The 16,436-nt window shown below is 41.9% G+C and overlaps 1 protein-coding gene across 2 annotated transcripts in view; it reads right to left on the bottom strand.

Moving 5' to 3' along the window:
• The window catches only part of SEMA3A (semaphorin 3A), a 127,836-nt gene that overhangs the window by 97,434 nt on the left and 13,966 nt on the right, over window positions 1-16,436 (bottom strand). Inside the window, exon 1 of one of the 2 annotated variants that reach the window (XM_081957245.1) lies at window positions 6,734-6,888. The exons of the other annotated variant lie outside the window; for it this stretch is intronic. The gene's annotated coding sequence lies outside the window, so the exon portion shown is untranslated. Of the gene's footprint in view, window positions 1-6,733; window positions 6,889-16,436 lie in introns of those variants that run through there. 2 annotated transcript variants of the gene reach the window in all.

Genomic DNA, 16,436 nt, shown 5'->3' with positions numbered 1-16,436 from the left:
CCAAGTCTGTCTCGGGTCATAACCTCACCCTAAGTAGCACTCCACCGGCCGCTTAGAAGTGATCACAGAAATGGCTTTAGAATTCCTCAAGCAGAAAGCTGCTTGAGGAAGAAGAAAAGCGTCAGGGAGAGAAGGGAATTAGCTGTTAAAATAGGTAATCCAATACACTGCAAAAAAAAAGAAGAAGATTATAAATCACAGTGCCAGTACTAAAATAGAAAAGCAGGTATCAGTGAATATTAAATATCTTTTTCCTTGGCACTCCTTGGAATTCCAGTGCAGTTAATTATGCACACATACTTTTAAAACACCTTTTTGTTCCATTTTGAGCAAGAAGGTTTTGCATCCTCTTTTTTATTATAATTTTTATCCAGAGCAACTTTCAAAATCAGTTCAAGGTACTCTAGAAAAAATAGAACGACAGGAACTTGACTTTGCTCAAAAGAAAGTGGGTACAATTGTTCTGGCTTTAGCTTTAATAGGATAAAACTTTTCAGATGATGCAAGCGTTAGAATTAACTCTTGATAATCCAGGTAGGGGGCCAAATAAAGCGCTAAACAAAGAAGAAAAGCCACTGGATTCATTTCCTAGCGCAGGATAAAAAGTTGCCATCTCCAACACTAAGAATAATACCCAGCGATGTTTTGACTAATCCAGTATATGCACCTTACTTAACTTCTCATCGTGTAACCAACTTCCCTCTGATAATTTGGATAGATAGGAGCTGAAACAATGTCATATCTGATTCTACAACAAGTTTAATGTGTTGAAGCAACTTTCCTCCAACTCAGCTTCACTATATTTTACTAGTGAGGTGAAAACTCACTAGGTTTCCTGCTCTTCATATTTTGGATTAGATCTATGCTGTAACCAGCTACTTCTTTCTACAGACAGGAAGGGATGCTTGCCAAGGGTGTCCTCCTGAACCAGAATGCCAGAGGATCAAGATGTTTCCTATAGTTGGTGCTTTCTGTTGGTTTGCCATGGATCTCATTCTTCTCCTTGTCAGTCCAACCCTTTGAAGTTGTCACCAATTATCCCCTGTTTATGAGAACAGGAAGGTTCCCCCCCCCATATAACACAGCCACTCTTTAAGCACACCTGACAGAACGATAGAGTTTGATATCAAATATTCCACCTTAATTGTTCGTTTTTCGCCATGAAATTCAATGGAGGCCCCAGGCTGGAACACAGGACCACGGAGAGACACGAAGGGAAAATCCCTTCCCCTTCAGAGTCATCATCCTGAGAAATTGTGGGTTTTCCCAACCGAGGAAGGCTGCTCCTTTGTTGAAAGTTTGTGTAAATGCTGGTATTGAGGGAAATGCTTCATTTGAGTACATGTTCTAACCTATATTAAAGGGACACATTTATGTAATAAATGAGGTTATCAGGACCTGACTCCTGTTTCTTGCATTTCTTCTGCTACTATACATTACCTGGTCCCTCTTCTGCTTATTTGGCCATAAACATATTCGTTAATCTCATTGGCATCTATCTGCTACTTCCAGAAGAGGGAAGGACCTGAGTTACCTGCCTTGGCTTTGGCTACCAGCCTGGCTCCAGCAGGAAATGTCCGGGCTCTGGACTGTCTGAGAAAGCTGGGGGGGGGGGGACCATGGAAGCCTGCAAGAGGCAACCTTCTTCTCTGTTGCTGCCAGGAAATTGCTTGGAGATGTCCTCGAAGACCTCAGGAGCTCAATTCAAAGGAGAATTTATCTTTTTATATTTGCTAATAGCTCTGCACCAAAAAGGACCCTGTCACGAACACACAACTGGAAAGAAAAGCAAATTTATGCCTGCCCTTTGAGACAATCCAGCGAGGAAAGTAAGACAATATTCACTAATGCTACATGTCGTTTTTTACAAGTTTAGAGTAAAAGAACTTTGCAAGTCTGAAAGCTCTTATGCCCCTGCCTCCACCTTTACTTCCCAAGGAACTAGGGTTGGGTCTCCCCCCCCCCCGAGACCCTTTCCCTCTGTGGAGTCAGCTACTCTCTTATCTGACCTTGGCTGGATGTCTCTTCTTCCTGCCTCCCAGGGTCATTCTCACAGCCCATTGCAGCTTATGAAAGGGTAATTCATGCAGGGCAAGAGCAGGTGCAGGAGCAGCCCGAGAGGACAGCTCTGCCCCATTCTGTGAGAACGGCCCAGTGGACGGGTCCAGTTACTTGGGCATGGATGCTATTCAAAAGCCAGATGAATTGTGACTTGTGGAACTGTGGCTACAGCTACACTTAGCAAGGATGCCCTACAACTGAACCCCAGCCAGGATAATACCCTAGACAGGGAAGGTGTCACTAAAGAAGATAATGGACAGGCAGTTAAAGTTGGATTCTATTATGAGTGCTTATTTTATAAAGGCTGCTGGCATTAAACACAGTTCTCGCACCTGAAAAGGCAACTTAGCTCTCTTTCTTCTATTTATGCGCAGCTCATTCATTCTCTAGAAAGATTTAGTTACTAATGCTGAACCCTGCCTGGTGGGTCCTAATGTGGGGCCTCTCTAGGTGTGCTGAGACTTGTAACCTCAGATAATGGATACTATAAACCTCCTTCAATTGAAAGCAGAAGAATCACCTCCGTATCATGGTGAACTTACTTTCTTGGTAGGTAAGATCTCTGCCTTTTTATGGAGAGCACTAATCAAAGCAATTCTGCATATTATTGAGTTTTAACTACTGGGATTTAAGTCACATGCAAGATGGGCAGTTAAAGTTAATCCTCATTTGAGGAAGAGAAGATTCCAGGGAACACAGAATAAACCCATTCTGATCCCAGACCATCCATTCTTGGAGTCAGATGATGTCTGAAACATCCTGAACCACTTCTGGTCCCAGAATATTCACTTCTGGAAGATTCAGGATCACACGGATCAAATCTAGGTTGGTCAGAAACACAGACCTTCTTTGGTCTTCCTGTCCCAGAAATTGGACATTTTCCGCAGCCCTTGGGGCAGCCCTAACACTTCTGGATAAAAGGTACTTGGGGTTAATTGGGGGGAAAAGATAATTAGGATCACTTCTGGCTGTCACCCAAATTCGTGTTGCTTTAAAGGGACTAGTGAGGCTTGGGAGGCCCAGAGAGATTGGGGAGGCCCCCAACTCAGTGGAGTGAAGCACCTCATTTGGCTTCAGTGAAATTTCATGGTGAAGCCCATTTTCCACACTTGGCTGCTGTGATTTGCCCACCGAGAGTTCTGCGCCCCCATTAGACATGCACAGGGGCTTGTGGGCGATTGGAATGAAGTCGTGTGGTTGTTTGTGGCAACAAGGGGCATCACTTCACTTTTGAGTGACACCTCAGCCAGCCAAAGCTAAACCCAGAGCAAGAGAAGCTTCTCTATTTTCTTGCTGCCTATTGAACACCAAAATTTGTGGGCTGGACTGTGAAGTCCACGAGACGCCCGAGAACTGAGCTCAGCTGAGGGAGGTTGGCTAGACAACCTGCATAAGAATAAGGATGGCTGCTTTCCCAGTTTGCTTCCGGCCTTCCTGGGGACCCCCGTTTGGTTATGCTTCTTTAGCTGCTTCTCAACATTTAGCTGCACTCCCTGATTTAGGTCCGATGAAGTCTAAGATTTAACTTCACAGGAGGGACGGTGGTGAAAATGTGCATTCTGCTTCCACCACTACAGGGAGACAGAGAAGTCCAAAGGAGCTTTTCCAGATTGTCAAGGGCCAAATGCAGCTTGAAACTTCTGCTTGATTCTTTGCTTTAAAGTTGCCAGGCTCTGCACCAACCTGAATGGAGTCGCAGGCCTCTGCCTGTCCAGTTATAATGGACATTTTTTTCAGTTTGTATAGCCTGAAGCTATGGAAAGAGTCCTTAAGAGACACGAAGCTTCTAACTGGGCTCGGAGTGATGGAGTTAGGTTGTTACCTCAGGCATCTTGGCTAGCTAGTTTACTCATTGATCGTTCTTATGGCGATACGAAAAAAAATGAATTAAAGGTAAAATACAAGGTCTATTTCCAAGATAAAATAGGTAAAAGAAAACACAGTAATAAAACACATATATACAAAACACAAAGCTCAATGTTCATATAAACACATGGCCTTTACACAATACTCTGATCTGTTTACTATAATGGATTTTTAGCTGAACTCCCTTGTCTGTAAATGTAGGAATTTTCTTCTCACAAAGTGTATCTTACAGCCCCGAAGGGAATGGGATCTAATTTGCAGAGTGCCTCTAATGTATACCTGAGGCAGTGGATTTGCAGAAAAAACCAGCTAGGGGTATTTTACTTAGTGCATTATTGTATCTTTTTTACAGCCAGGATAGAAGTCATTATATTCTACCAGAATAGGTTAATTTGGAACAGGCTTCCTTAGACTTTGATGGAGTCTCAAACTAGGCGACCACATTGAGTGAACGTTGACTAATATCAAAAACTTACAGTAAGGACCTATTAAGTATTTGGATAAGAGACTACCAGGAAATTCCAGAACTCCAGGTAAGATCATGAAGTTTAAAAAGTTTTTTTTTTAAAAAGCCCGTCTTCTCTAAAGAAGTCCAAGTCCACTTTGGTGAATCTTCCACAAAACCTCCATGGCTCTGTCCCTTCGGGCCAAGCTCAGCTGGACTCAGCCTGTACATCTGCTCGGCAGGAAAATATTCTATGTTCTCTCCCCCCCCCCCCAATTTCCCACCAATTAAGGAAGGAAAGCTGCACCTTAAATGCTGTTTTCCAAATTGCACAAAGGGCAACAAGGAACGCTGCCTGGCTCCCATCTAAGGATCCCAGGAAGACCAATACGAAGGGGCGGGGGGGGGGGTGCATTTCACAGGCGTGCTTTCGGTTTCGTGCAAATATTGACACTGAGATTAGTTTCCCGTGGCGTAATCATCAGAGACAAGCTCCTAATGCTCATTGCCTTTATTGTTTCAAGCGAGTCTGTGGGATAACATGAATATGACAGAAAAGAGAAACCTCATTAAGAGCTCCGCATGAAATCATTTCCCTCTGGATCATCTGATTACACGGACATTTCTATCATCCAATTCCCGACTAAGTGCTACCAGCTGTTTTAGGGACCAGTAAATATTATTTTGACACAAGGAACTCAGGCCTCCCATTTAACCTCTGGGCTTTGTCTGCATATATTGAGTGTGACACACTTTTGCACAACTTAATATTTCTGCATGAATCTATGTACTTGAAAAGTATTGCCTTTTGGAACCCAAAACGCCTTTTGGAAACTAAAAAAGGCCTTTCCAGGTGCAAATATAAATATAGCTTATTCTGTTCTCTCTGCCAGGTACATGTTGCAATCTGGGTTCATCACCACCTTTATAATTAAACATATCCCGGCATATGCTACGGATACAAATTGTTAACTCCCTGTTGCAAGAAGGACTCATTTTTCATCGATGATTATTAAACTGTAGGCCTGAATAAAAATTTTATTTCCAGATTTTGTGAAAAACTTGTTAAAATAAGTAGAGTAAAAATAATGTAACACATTGCAAGGTATGATAAAAGTGTTTTCAGCACCCACAAATGTGTGTCCTGATCCATCTATTTTCAGGGCAACTTTTTTAAAAAAAATCGCTTTTCACTATTCTAAATCTCTCATTGTCTATCAGTTAAGGATTTGTTAAATAATTCCTGTATTATTATTTTTTTGCCACCTAGATTAAAATGGCTACCAATGTGCCAGCCGCCCTTTCGTCTCTCAACCACACAGCCACACCTGCCCTTTTGAACCATGCCCTCCGGATCTTTCTACTGGCACAGCAGCTACACCTTTGCTAACCAGGCTTCTAATCTTGGCCTATGTTACTTTTGTTCAGTCTTTCTGTGGCTTAACATGTTTACAAACCCAGTCTGCACTGCAGGAACCTAGAAAACGAGTAACTGGGTTTTGTGTGACATGAATGTTGCCACTTGAAATTTGAGGCCCAAGAAAAGAAACTGAGGTCACCCAAGTCTTCAAACTGCACATCCTCGGTCTAGGCTGCCATCACAGAGTCGAGGACAATTGAAACCATTTGGCACAAGCTCCAAACTTCAAAGAGAAGAAGAACTTTGAAGGAAGGAGAGGGAGGAGAAAGACAATCCACTGCATGGCATTTGGACCAGATTCCCTTTGGATCTGTTGGACACTCATCACCCGAATCCAATGTACTTGGAGGACACCAAGCAATAGGGTCCCCCCCCCTTACTTCTCCCTGTAACAAAGGACTAAAAATGCTGGAATAAATCCATAGAGATGGTCCTGCCACCTCCTTCTGAAGGCCTCTGAAGGACCACCGATGGCCTCTTGCTCGCTGCCGGGTTTTAGAAGCCTTTGAGAGACTCGGTCTATGGCACCCAACATTACCCCTTGGAGGGAAAACTAGGCCTTCTTCGTGTAATAATTAGCACTGAATTTAAAAGCTAAATCTCCCTGTGCTGATTAAAACCGACATTTTAAATCAAAGTTACAGTAACAATGATATCAACCTTTTAACCAATCTTTCACGGTCTGAAGTATCTAAACATTAGATCATTAATAACCTCTAGTCAACACTGTATAAATACCACCGTATCAAACTACCACCATTTATTATGTATGTCTTATAACAACGTAATAAAACACATTTAAAAGGGGAAAAAAAAGAAAAGAAAAATAAAACCTCTTGGCCAGAGGCCCTTGGAGCCCTCTCCATGAAAGGGGAGCTTCAGGTCAGGCTTGGCCTCCCGGTCAAGAAGCTTTCAGAAGTCCGTATGCTTTGTAAACTGACCTCTATTAAATTAAGCAGCCTACGGGGGTGGGGGTGGGGGTAGGGAGTAAGGAGTCGCCTGCTCTGTGCCTCAGACTCATAAATATGCAGCCATGTAAAGATCCCTCTGATCCCGGCAAGTCCAGAAGAGCTCTTGCATTTCATCCTTAATGTTGCTCCACACTTTCACTGACATCCATCTGGCCTTTCAGAAGGACACCTAAGCTCCTCTTATCAGGTAACCTGTCATGAGGGAATGGCTTCCAAAGGACACACGTGATGATGATGATGATGATGATGATGATGATGATGATGATGATGACAGAATCTCATCTTCTGAACCTCATCTGGAGGACCATAATTTAGTGATGGTTTATTAAAGCCCCCCCCCTGAATCCCCCCTTCCTTTTGGCAGTTGCAGACCTAACAGAGAACCCACGGCAGAGGCCACAGGGGCACTAAACGAAGAAGAAGCAAGTGCAGGTGTGACAATCTACCCTCGGTCTGAACCCAAGAAGGAATGGGATTCTATGAGTCAACCTTGGCCAATTTTGAAAAGATAAGTTGGGTCGGAACCGGTTAGTAGTTGAAAAAAATTAAAAGTAGTCAAAAGGACATTTGGAATTGAACACTATTAAGTCACAATTTGAAAATAAATTGTGTGCTAATGATGAACATGCAATTGCTAAAATGTATCAACTTTTATTAAAATTTAAAACAGAAGAAGAATAAGAGTGTATGACAAAGTGGCCTGCCAATTTTGTACTGGCCTGCCATGGTGTACTGATGGGATATGTATTTTTGGGAATTAAGATACCATCCTCCGTGCGACCACCATCTGGATGAAAACGAAGGCTCAAGGTGGAATGCTATAAGCCCTGGCCTGTGTGGTGGCTTTTTTCAAAAGATATTTCAGGGCACGTGAGTTGTGACTCTTGTCTGCAACACCTTATAGCAGCTGTTCCCACATGCTCTAAAACACCCGTTGAGAATGAATCTGAAAAGATTGTTCTTATACCGAGTTATTCTTTCAACATCTAGGACTTTTAACTAGATCCTCTCTCAGCATTCTGAATGGGTACTGGACTTTTTGACTGTAATAAATATTTGACTTGGTTTTCAACAAAATAATTATTTAGCTGCATGGATCATCCCAGTTACCTATTAGGTTTAAAATATGTTTTGTTTGTGTTATGATTTATTTAAATAAATTTCTTTTAATAAAAGTATTTCCATAAGCACCTTTTTCATATCATCCACAAAAATCAAAAGCATTAGGCCCAAAGTAACCCACTTCAGATACTTTATGCAAAGATCTGGAGAAGGTTCCAATGTCGGAAGAGCTGGAAGGAAAGAGAAGGAGGAGGAACAAAGGGAATGGACTCAGTTTCAGGTGGAAGACCTCAAGGGCCCAGTGGGTCAGGGCCATTTCTTCATGGAGAGGATCTATCCACGTGGTTGACACTGACTTGATGAACACAACCGATCAATCAAGGTCACTGGATCTAGTCTTTGGTATCTCCAGCTGAAGCAGAGGCAGATACCTTCCTCTTTCTGAGTCTTTCTGAGTCCTTCTCTCTGCCATTTCCCATGGAGCACGCCTGGAAGCTTCTCCTCTACCTACTTCTGGTACGTAGAGCTACAGATGGGGACTCTTGACCAACACTACAACATCTGTTTGCAATCAAGTTCTCATCGTGGACAATTAAAGGATCCATAAGCAGGAGAGCGAAGGGATCACATGGGGCTGCATTATTTGGAAATGCCGTTAGAACAAGAGAAGCCAGGAGAGGCCTTTGGTGGATCTCTGCTCAGTTTCTTGAATGGGAAGCTTTACAACCACAATATTTCTGCAAACATTGTATCTCTATAGTAACTTTGGTTGTATGCCCAGGACTGCTCTTTGTTTCATATATATTTACAGTCTCTCTCTCTCTGTGTGTGTCTATATATACAGTATATTATTTTAAAAATCGTGATCTGGCAATGTTATCTGCGGCTCTGACTACCGGACTTGTCACAATGAGTGATTCGGAGAGGCCAGAGATGCAACAGGTTAGCCTTCGACTGGGAAACTTCAAAGGATCCTCGCAATGTCTGTTTTCTTACGAGAAACCTTTTCTCCAACAACAAAGCAGAGCCGTATTTCTTGGATGCTTCCAGTCACAAGAAGCTGGAGGAACAACAGGGCCTGTCTTGGCAGCTTCCCATCCGTGCCCTGCAAAGGGTGAACTATCCATGAACGCAACAACTGCACATCATGTGTTCCACACCTATGACTAACAGCCTCTCCCGACTGCAACCAGAGTGGACTTCAAGTAAAGGAATTAAGACCCATCCTGCCCACTCCGAGAGCTCAGGGGCATCCTTGGCATTAGCTACCTCCGGTTACAGTTGCAGGACAGAGGTAACTTTTTCCTAACACTTTTGTTTTTCTTGCCAGATCTGCAAATCTTTCCTGTTTTGTGTTTCAAACTTGTTTGGTTGCTTGTTGATGCTCTTTTTCAGAATATCGACTGGCTTGTTCAGTCTCTCAGCAAAGTGGAATAATAGCAGACACTATTAGACAGACAGAAACAAGAAACCCAGCTCTAATTTCTTTTTTTTTTTAAATTGCAGAACACGGAGTGAAAGGAATTGATGTTATTTTAGATTAGTGCCTAAAAGCCATTCAGGAGAGTGAAAGAAAACAAATACGCTTTCCTCAGTCTGACTGCCAGTAATGAAAAGGTTTTCCTTAAGTTTATAAAATGTTGACCAACTTTGTGGAGCTAAACGTGATTATCCATCTGCAGCTAAAAAGAAGCCCATGTGGCAGGAACAAGTTTGGCTTGTGTGAGCAGGGGGCCAGTTGTGCCCATATCTTGATATTTAATTTGTACTTCTCAATGTAACCTAGAATGCACTTTCCTATTTTTTTTTTTAAAAAGTATGATTAAATCCACAGGGTTTTTTTTTTTAGACATAAGAGCTTAAAAATGTGCATATTAAGAAAAAGTGCATTTAGAAGCTGTCAGGTTAAATTATGAACCAAAATTTATAATGCCAAGAAAGCATCATTTGCACAAAAAAAACAGTCCCATTCATGCCAGGAAACAATAAAGATATGCATTAAATACACATATATGTACTTACTTTTTTTTAATTTTGCAAATCGATGCAGAAAAAGAGCAAAAACAGATGCAGATTTCAAGACTGAAGGAAAGCAATGAAGCATGGTGTCTATGAGGGCTCAGTTAAAGTGTTGTACGTCACCTGTGGTGAAAGCTACCTTGGAAGGAAGAGCCTGCTACTTCCCTAAATATGCCCCTAATAAGAGACTTTCCTTATAGAATAGCTGGGTTTTAATGGAACTACGATTCTACCCCCACCTTCCTCATTGCTACTTGCTCCTCAACAGACCGAAAGGAAAAGAACAGATGGCGTGAGAAACAACCAAGCTGCCAGTTTCAGAAGACGGTCAAGTCCCAAACGGTGAAAGGACGGATGCTTTTAAATAAGCACTTGAACACTGCGCTTGCTTGTGCATCCTCTTTCCCTGATAATATTGAACCATTCCTGTATGGTTTCCAAGCCTTTGAGCAAAATTCTATTCCAGACAAAAACTGCAATACTCTGTCTGTGAAAGAGCCGCAGTGACACAAACTCCCATTCATTTAATGGGCTTTTTCTTTGCAGCCCATGATGCTCACACCTGCCCCTACAGGGTGTGGATTTACACCACGGATGAGAAGACGCCCGGGAAGGGCGACTTCCCTGCCTGTTGCACAATGACACACTGAGTGGAGAGAGTTAGAAGTGGGGTATGGACTTCAAAGATGACATCCATTCTGAGTGCACAAGAGACTTCAATCGTCACATGGCCTCCATTAATTAAAGCCAAAACAATTAACTGCAGTCAGACTTTTTCTCCCAATTTTTACAAACACAAGAAGAATTCCGAGAGCCAACGCCAAGAAAAAAATGAACCACAAATATTTGCAGAACCCCAAAGCTAAGTTGTCACAGAAAGTTTTCTCCTTCAGTTTTATCTGCAAATTTTCCCAGAGTTACTAAAAACTAGAACAGCAACTTGAATAGACAGAGGGTTATCTTGGGTAACAGGCGATGGTTTGGGGGAGCCATCCATATCCACTGATATTATTCAAGAAGCAAAGTAATATTGCAGTCTGCTTTTGCACACTGTATATTCTCAAAGTAGAATGTAAGATTTTCCTTTTTCTTTTTACGGGATTTTTTTCCCTTGATGTTCAACTTGTAAAGTAATGCAATAACATAAAATTGCAATCCAGTGACAAAGAGAGTTGGTTTGATTTGAAGCCAGCTAGAATTTTACTGGGTCACTCTGTCAAGTTAGCCTTTTATTCGAACATGAATGAGGAAAAGGATGACATTTATAGCAAATGGGATCTGTCTTTATCTAGGATACAATAGAAGAGGATTATAGTTTCAAGAAACTATCTAGAATATCTGTTTAGTCAGAGAGAAAACTGAAGCACTCCAGGAAGGAAGATCTCAGTTGCTTCTTGACCAGCATGTAGTGACAGAGCCAAGGTAGGGCAGGAAGGATCTAGACATAACCAGGTCCCATCATCACAACTGAAGAAGCATTATGGAGTCTCTGGGATTTTGGCCTCCCAGCCAAGCAGGAAGATTTCTGTGGGCCAAAGAGAAGGGAAACTGCCCAAGACCTCCATTCCTGATGCCTCTCTTCCTCTGATTAGCAAGATTCCAGTTAGAAAGACGGAACTCTGCCTCTTGTAGCATCTGGGTTACCAAACGGACCTGATTACAACCAGGTCTATCAAACTATCATGTCTCACAGTTCTGAAGATGAATCCTACTCAGAATGTAGCTTTTGTTCACCAAAAAAAGTGTTCTAGCAAATGCCTTTGGGTGTGGATTGTATTAAAAGAAACGAGGAATTATTCCAGTCATCTTAAAACTCTGGTTTTTACACCTACTGCTTAATTAAGGGAAGAAAGCTAAAAAAATTGCCTTGGCAACCGATTAATTTATGTGCGATCTTCCCCTTCAAATTATTCTTGTGTTAGAAGTTTAATACAGAGGATCATTCCGATCTTGGAAATAAAGTAGAATATTTTGCATTTGTTTGTGATGGGATCCCTAGATAAGAAGCGTGGACGCTCAATAAGAGGTTGTGTGCAATGATCTTACAATGCAGGAATAACAGGAACACACAAACATTTCTAACAAAGGAAATCCAGTATCAAAGTACGGTACAAATTCTAACTCCTACAATATTCCTGTGGCACGAGGGGCTCTCTTTCCCTCAAGTCCCGAGTGCCTTTTGAATGGAAGAAACTTCTGGAAAGCCAAGAAACCTGCCACGAGTTCAGGGGGACCTCAGATTCAAAGCACTTTTTAGTTATTTATGCAACAAAGAAGAGAATTCACAATGGGATGCCCCCTTTTTTCCCCTTCAGATCAAAGCCAACGTGGCATATGGGAGTATTTATGCCCAACCTCAGAGGCCTTTTGTCTGATTTTTGCAACCTTCCTTAATGAGCCCTTGGTCTAAATTTGTTATGGTTGTTGTTATACCGAAAAAAAGTGTCCCACGTGAAGTCAGGGACATCAATTCGAGGCAACGGCCTCACCTGTTTTGTTTTGCAGAAGACTTCAACACTAGGAGGTCCCTTCCACATCACGTACGTAGGCAGGACCTGAAGCCCCCGTAGACATTCTCCATATTTATAATGTCATCCAGACTACGGGTGACACGATAGCACTCTTCCAGTATTTGAGGGGGTCAAACTGTTCTCCAAAGCACCTGAAGGCAGGACAAGAAACAACGGATGGAAACTAATCAAGGAGAGAAGCAACTTAGAACTGAGGAGAAATTTCCTGACAGTGAGAACAATTCACCAGTGGAACAGCTTGCTTCCAGAAGTTGTGAATGCCCCAACACTGGAAGTCTTTAAGAAGATGTTGGATAGCCATTTGTCTGAAACGGTGTAGGGTTTCCTGCCTAGGCAGGGGGTTGGACTAGAAGACCTCCAAGGTCCCTTCCAATTCTGCTATTGTATTGTATTGATTACAGAAAAGCCCTGTATCTCAGGAAAGGAGACAAATCGATCCGTGCAGACATTTCAGAATGTAGAAAGCCATTCTTAGCTGTGCCACACGGAGCACCTGGAGGAAATATTTAGTAACCAAGGTCCATTGCTCCAGCTTTAACTCCTGCAAAAGGTTAGTCTCATGGAACAAGCAGATGTGCACACAGCAGGGTCTAGGAGTTTTACGGAGTGATTTCTGTTTGTATTTGATAACTGTAATAGGCACACCTGAACAAAGGCAGTTACAGAATCTGTTTTAGGAAACCGCAGGAGTTTTTCCCCTTTAAGGCCTTTGCTTTCTGGAAACTATGGAGAATGGAGTTAAGTGATCATTTGAAGAATTAGGATTTTCTTTAGATAACCCTAACCCAGGCATGGAATCCTCTGATCTTTGCTACCGGTCCAGAACTGGGAGTGCTCGCGCGCAGAACCTTTTGCGCATGCGCAGAGCGTCCATGATGACATCTGGGCAGGTGGGCGGAGCCTCCCGCTGCCGCCACTATCGATTCGCCTAAACCGGGGCCAACCGGCAGTTTACCACTTCTGCCCTGAACCCTTGTTTTCTTTTGAATTGTATCTTCCAAATTATGTATTCTTAGAAGCAGACTCATGCAATAGAAATAGGGAATCCTAGTAGCCTAACTGTAAAGTTACTAAAAGAGCCTTTTTTAAACACTATGCATGTCCGATCCTGGCCTCTAGATGACCTCTGGGGTGGAATGTACCAGTTATTATGAGCGTCTGAATCATCCAACATCTGATTTGAATTGTTGGTTTGATGTAATGTCAAGTCCATTTGATTTCTATTATTGTTTCTGCTCTAAGCGTTGAACCGATTCACATTTTAAAATCCATTTGAATGGTTAATCTCACAAAAATATGCATGCATCTAAACAAAAGTCCACTCATTTGTGGAATTAGTGTGAAGGCACCAGACTCAATTTGATGATTCACTTGAATTGTCTTCTTCGCATGGGAGCTTTGAAGTGAAGCTTCGCAGCCTCTGTTTACTCCAAAAGTTCCCACAGCCAATTCTCCAACCACCGTGTCTTCATTTTCTGCACTGATTTATAGGTGGACAGGTGGGTGTACATAGGGTGGATATAGCCGCAGTTCTGTAGGCATTTATTATTGCGCCAAGAAGCTGAGCGTCAAGGCCTTTGATGCAGCTACACGACATGCTTCAATGAAAAGTGTGTTCTACTCCTTCTTTGAAAGAGAACGAGCCACATTTCACCAGGGAATTGAATTTCCAAACTCATCCAAACGTCTAAGACTCTAGTTATTTGAGTGGGTTGGCAGGTTCCTTGTTTCTTTATAGAAAATGAAAAGCGAATTAAGACATCAAAAAGGCCAGAGAAATACAAATGGTGCTACTAAAGATTTTTAATATGATCAGATTCCCATGTCACCAAAATATAGAAGAGAAAGTAGTTTAAAACAAGATCAACTGCCACTACTTCCTTTAACACAGACTTTTAGGAGATACTCACACCTGCTGCTTGAGCTGTTCTGGTTCTGTGCTTTTCATGGTGGTTTAAGCCTAAACCAGTTTAAGAATGTCCAACCTGGGAGGAGACATTTTGCCAGATATTGCCAGACATTCTTCCAAGGCATCAAATGCTGACTGCAGGCTGGGGCATTTTCCCATATGGGGCACTTCCTGCTACCTTTGTGTTCCATGAACTCACGATCCTTCTGTGCAGGGATTGTAATGGACACGTACACTTTTATAAGAAAAATCACACACACACATAGAGTTATATGTATATATGCCTTCCAATATTTGCAAGTAGGCACCACAACACAGTCCAGAAGCTACCACATGAGAACAAACAATGCATTGTAAAGATTGCCTGGAGAGAGAAGATACTTCCAATATAATCTACTGCGTGGATTGCCCCTGTGACTATGGAGGGCAGGTGGGGAGTGCAAACACCAGCTTCTCTGAGATTCTATGGACTTCTTTTTCTTTTTGTAAGAAATAACTTCTAAGTTGGCAAACAGGGACATTCTGCCTTCTTTCAAACATTTGATGTGATCATGTGGAAAATCAGAAATCGTGCTTTAGTTGCTCCAGATATCGAGGGAGGGAGGAAGGGAGGGAGGGAGGGAGGGAGGGAGGGAGAGAGAGAGAGAGAGAGAGAGAGAGAGAGAGAGAGAGAGAGAGAGAGAGAGAGATGTCTCATTGCTAAGCCATTTAAACTCGGGTCTCTTTGCACAGACATTTCTATGAGCTACAGATTTATTACCATTGATTTCACACAGGAGTGAACCACAACAGATCTCATGCAATATTAAGTTTGATGGATCATAAAACCATCAAGTTTTATGATAGGTAGATATCCAAAGGATGACATGACATGAAAGGAATGTTTTCCATTAGGTATGGGAACCTAAATGAGCCATAACATAAAACTGGATAAGAAACATATTCTGCATCTGATCTCTGTGACATCTGGAAGCCACATCTTAAAGGAGAGTGAAAAAAATCTTTTTGACTCAATATAAAGGTCCATGACATTTATATTAATTTAAACTGCTATAATTGAAATTAGAGACTTCCGGGGGTTAAGAAAATGACAGATGTCAGTTTCTCCAATCACAATAACGTGTTAAAACTAGTCTCAGACTATGTTAGGTCCAGCTTCAGTGAAAACAAATTTATATATCTGAAACAGAGACGACAGGGGTGGGAGTATAGCAGCCTGATCTGTTGCAGGCAAGGCTGCTTTTGCTAGATTCAATAATTCAAACATTTCAAGTCAATGAGTCAAACTGGGTGGAATCAAATTCGGAAAGTTGATTCGTTGCAAAGCCTCATCCAAACGGTCAAAATCCGGACTGAATGCTCTCCTTCACAATGTTTCTCCAGATCAAATCTTTGTGTGACCTTCATCCCTACGGCGTTAAAAGAACTATGGAGCTGCACAGGAGAAGTTTTTTATTCCACCCTTTGAGTCGTCTCAAAAGTTGAGGCTCCAGATCAGCCCTGCCTAATACCTGAACAGAAAATAATTCCAGGGATAGATAGTTGACTAGGAAACCAAAAAGAAATCTCAGAAAACAACAACAGCAAACAATTCCTTCATTCTTGCCAGGAAAACGTCACAAATGTTCTCACTAGTACTAGCTGCAAAGGGACGTTGCCTTTTAAATAAAACAAACATTTCTTAAAACCAATTTTAAATTTTGCTGCTCATTTCAAAGGACTTGACTATCCTATGAGCTCCCGTCTTTTTACACATAGGTCAGTATTGTCTTGAAGAAGCTGTCCAAATATTTAAGACCTTTCAGATTTAAAAGTACCAATAAAGGAGAATATTTGTAGCTCAGGGTTGACACGAGGGGTCCTTGGTGCTCTCTCTGAGCTGGGTGGTTTTCTTGCAGACATTTCATGACCCAACTAGGTAACACCATCAGTGCAAGGAGCAGGACAGCGTTACCTAGTTTGGACCCTGAAATGCCTGCAAGAAAACAACAAGATTTGGAAATGCGGACTACTTACAAATAGGAAATACTTGCTATAAGGGACAGCCTAGAAATTTCCCAACAAGTGATTTTTAATATTTTAATTAATTTGAACATACCTTGCCTCTTTTAAATGTTATATACTCTTTTTATGTTTATAATGTTTCTTTGCA

Source organism: Natrix helvetica, assembly GCF_964273705.1.
Source record: "Natrix helvetica genome assembly, chromosome: 6".
NCBI lineage: Eukaryota > Metazoa > Chordata > Lepidosauria > Squamata > Natricidae > Natrix > Natrix helvetica.
This window is presented reverse-complemented; position numbering and strand designations above follow the sequence as displayed.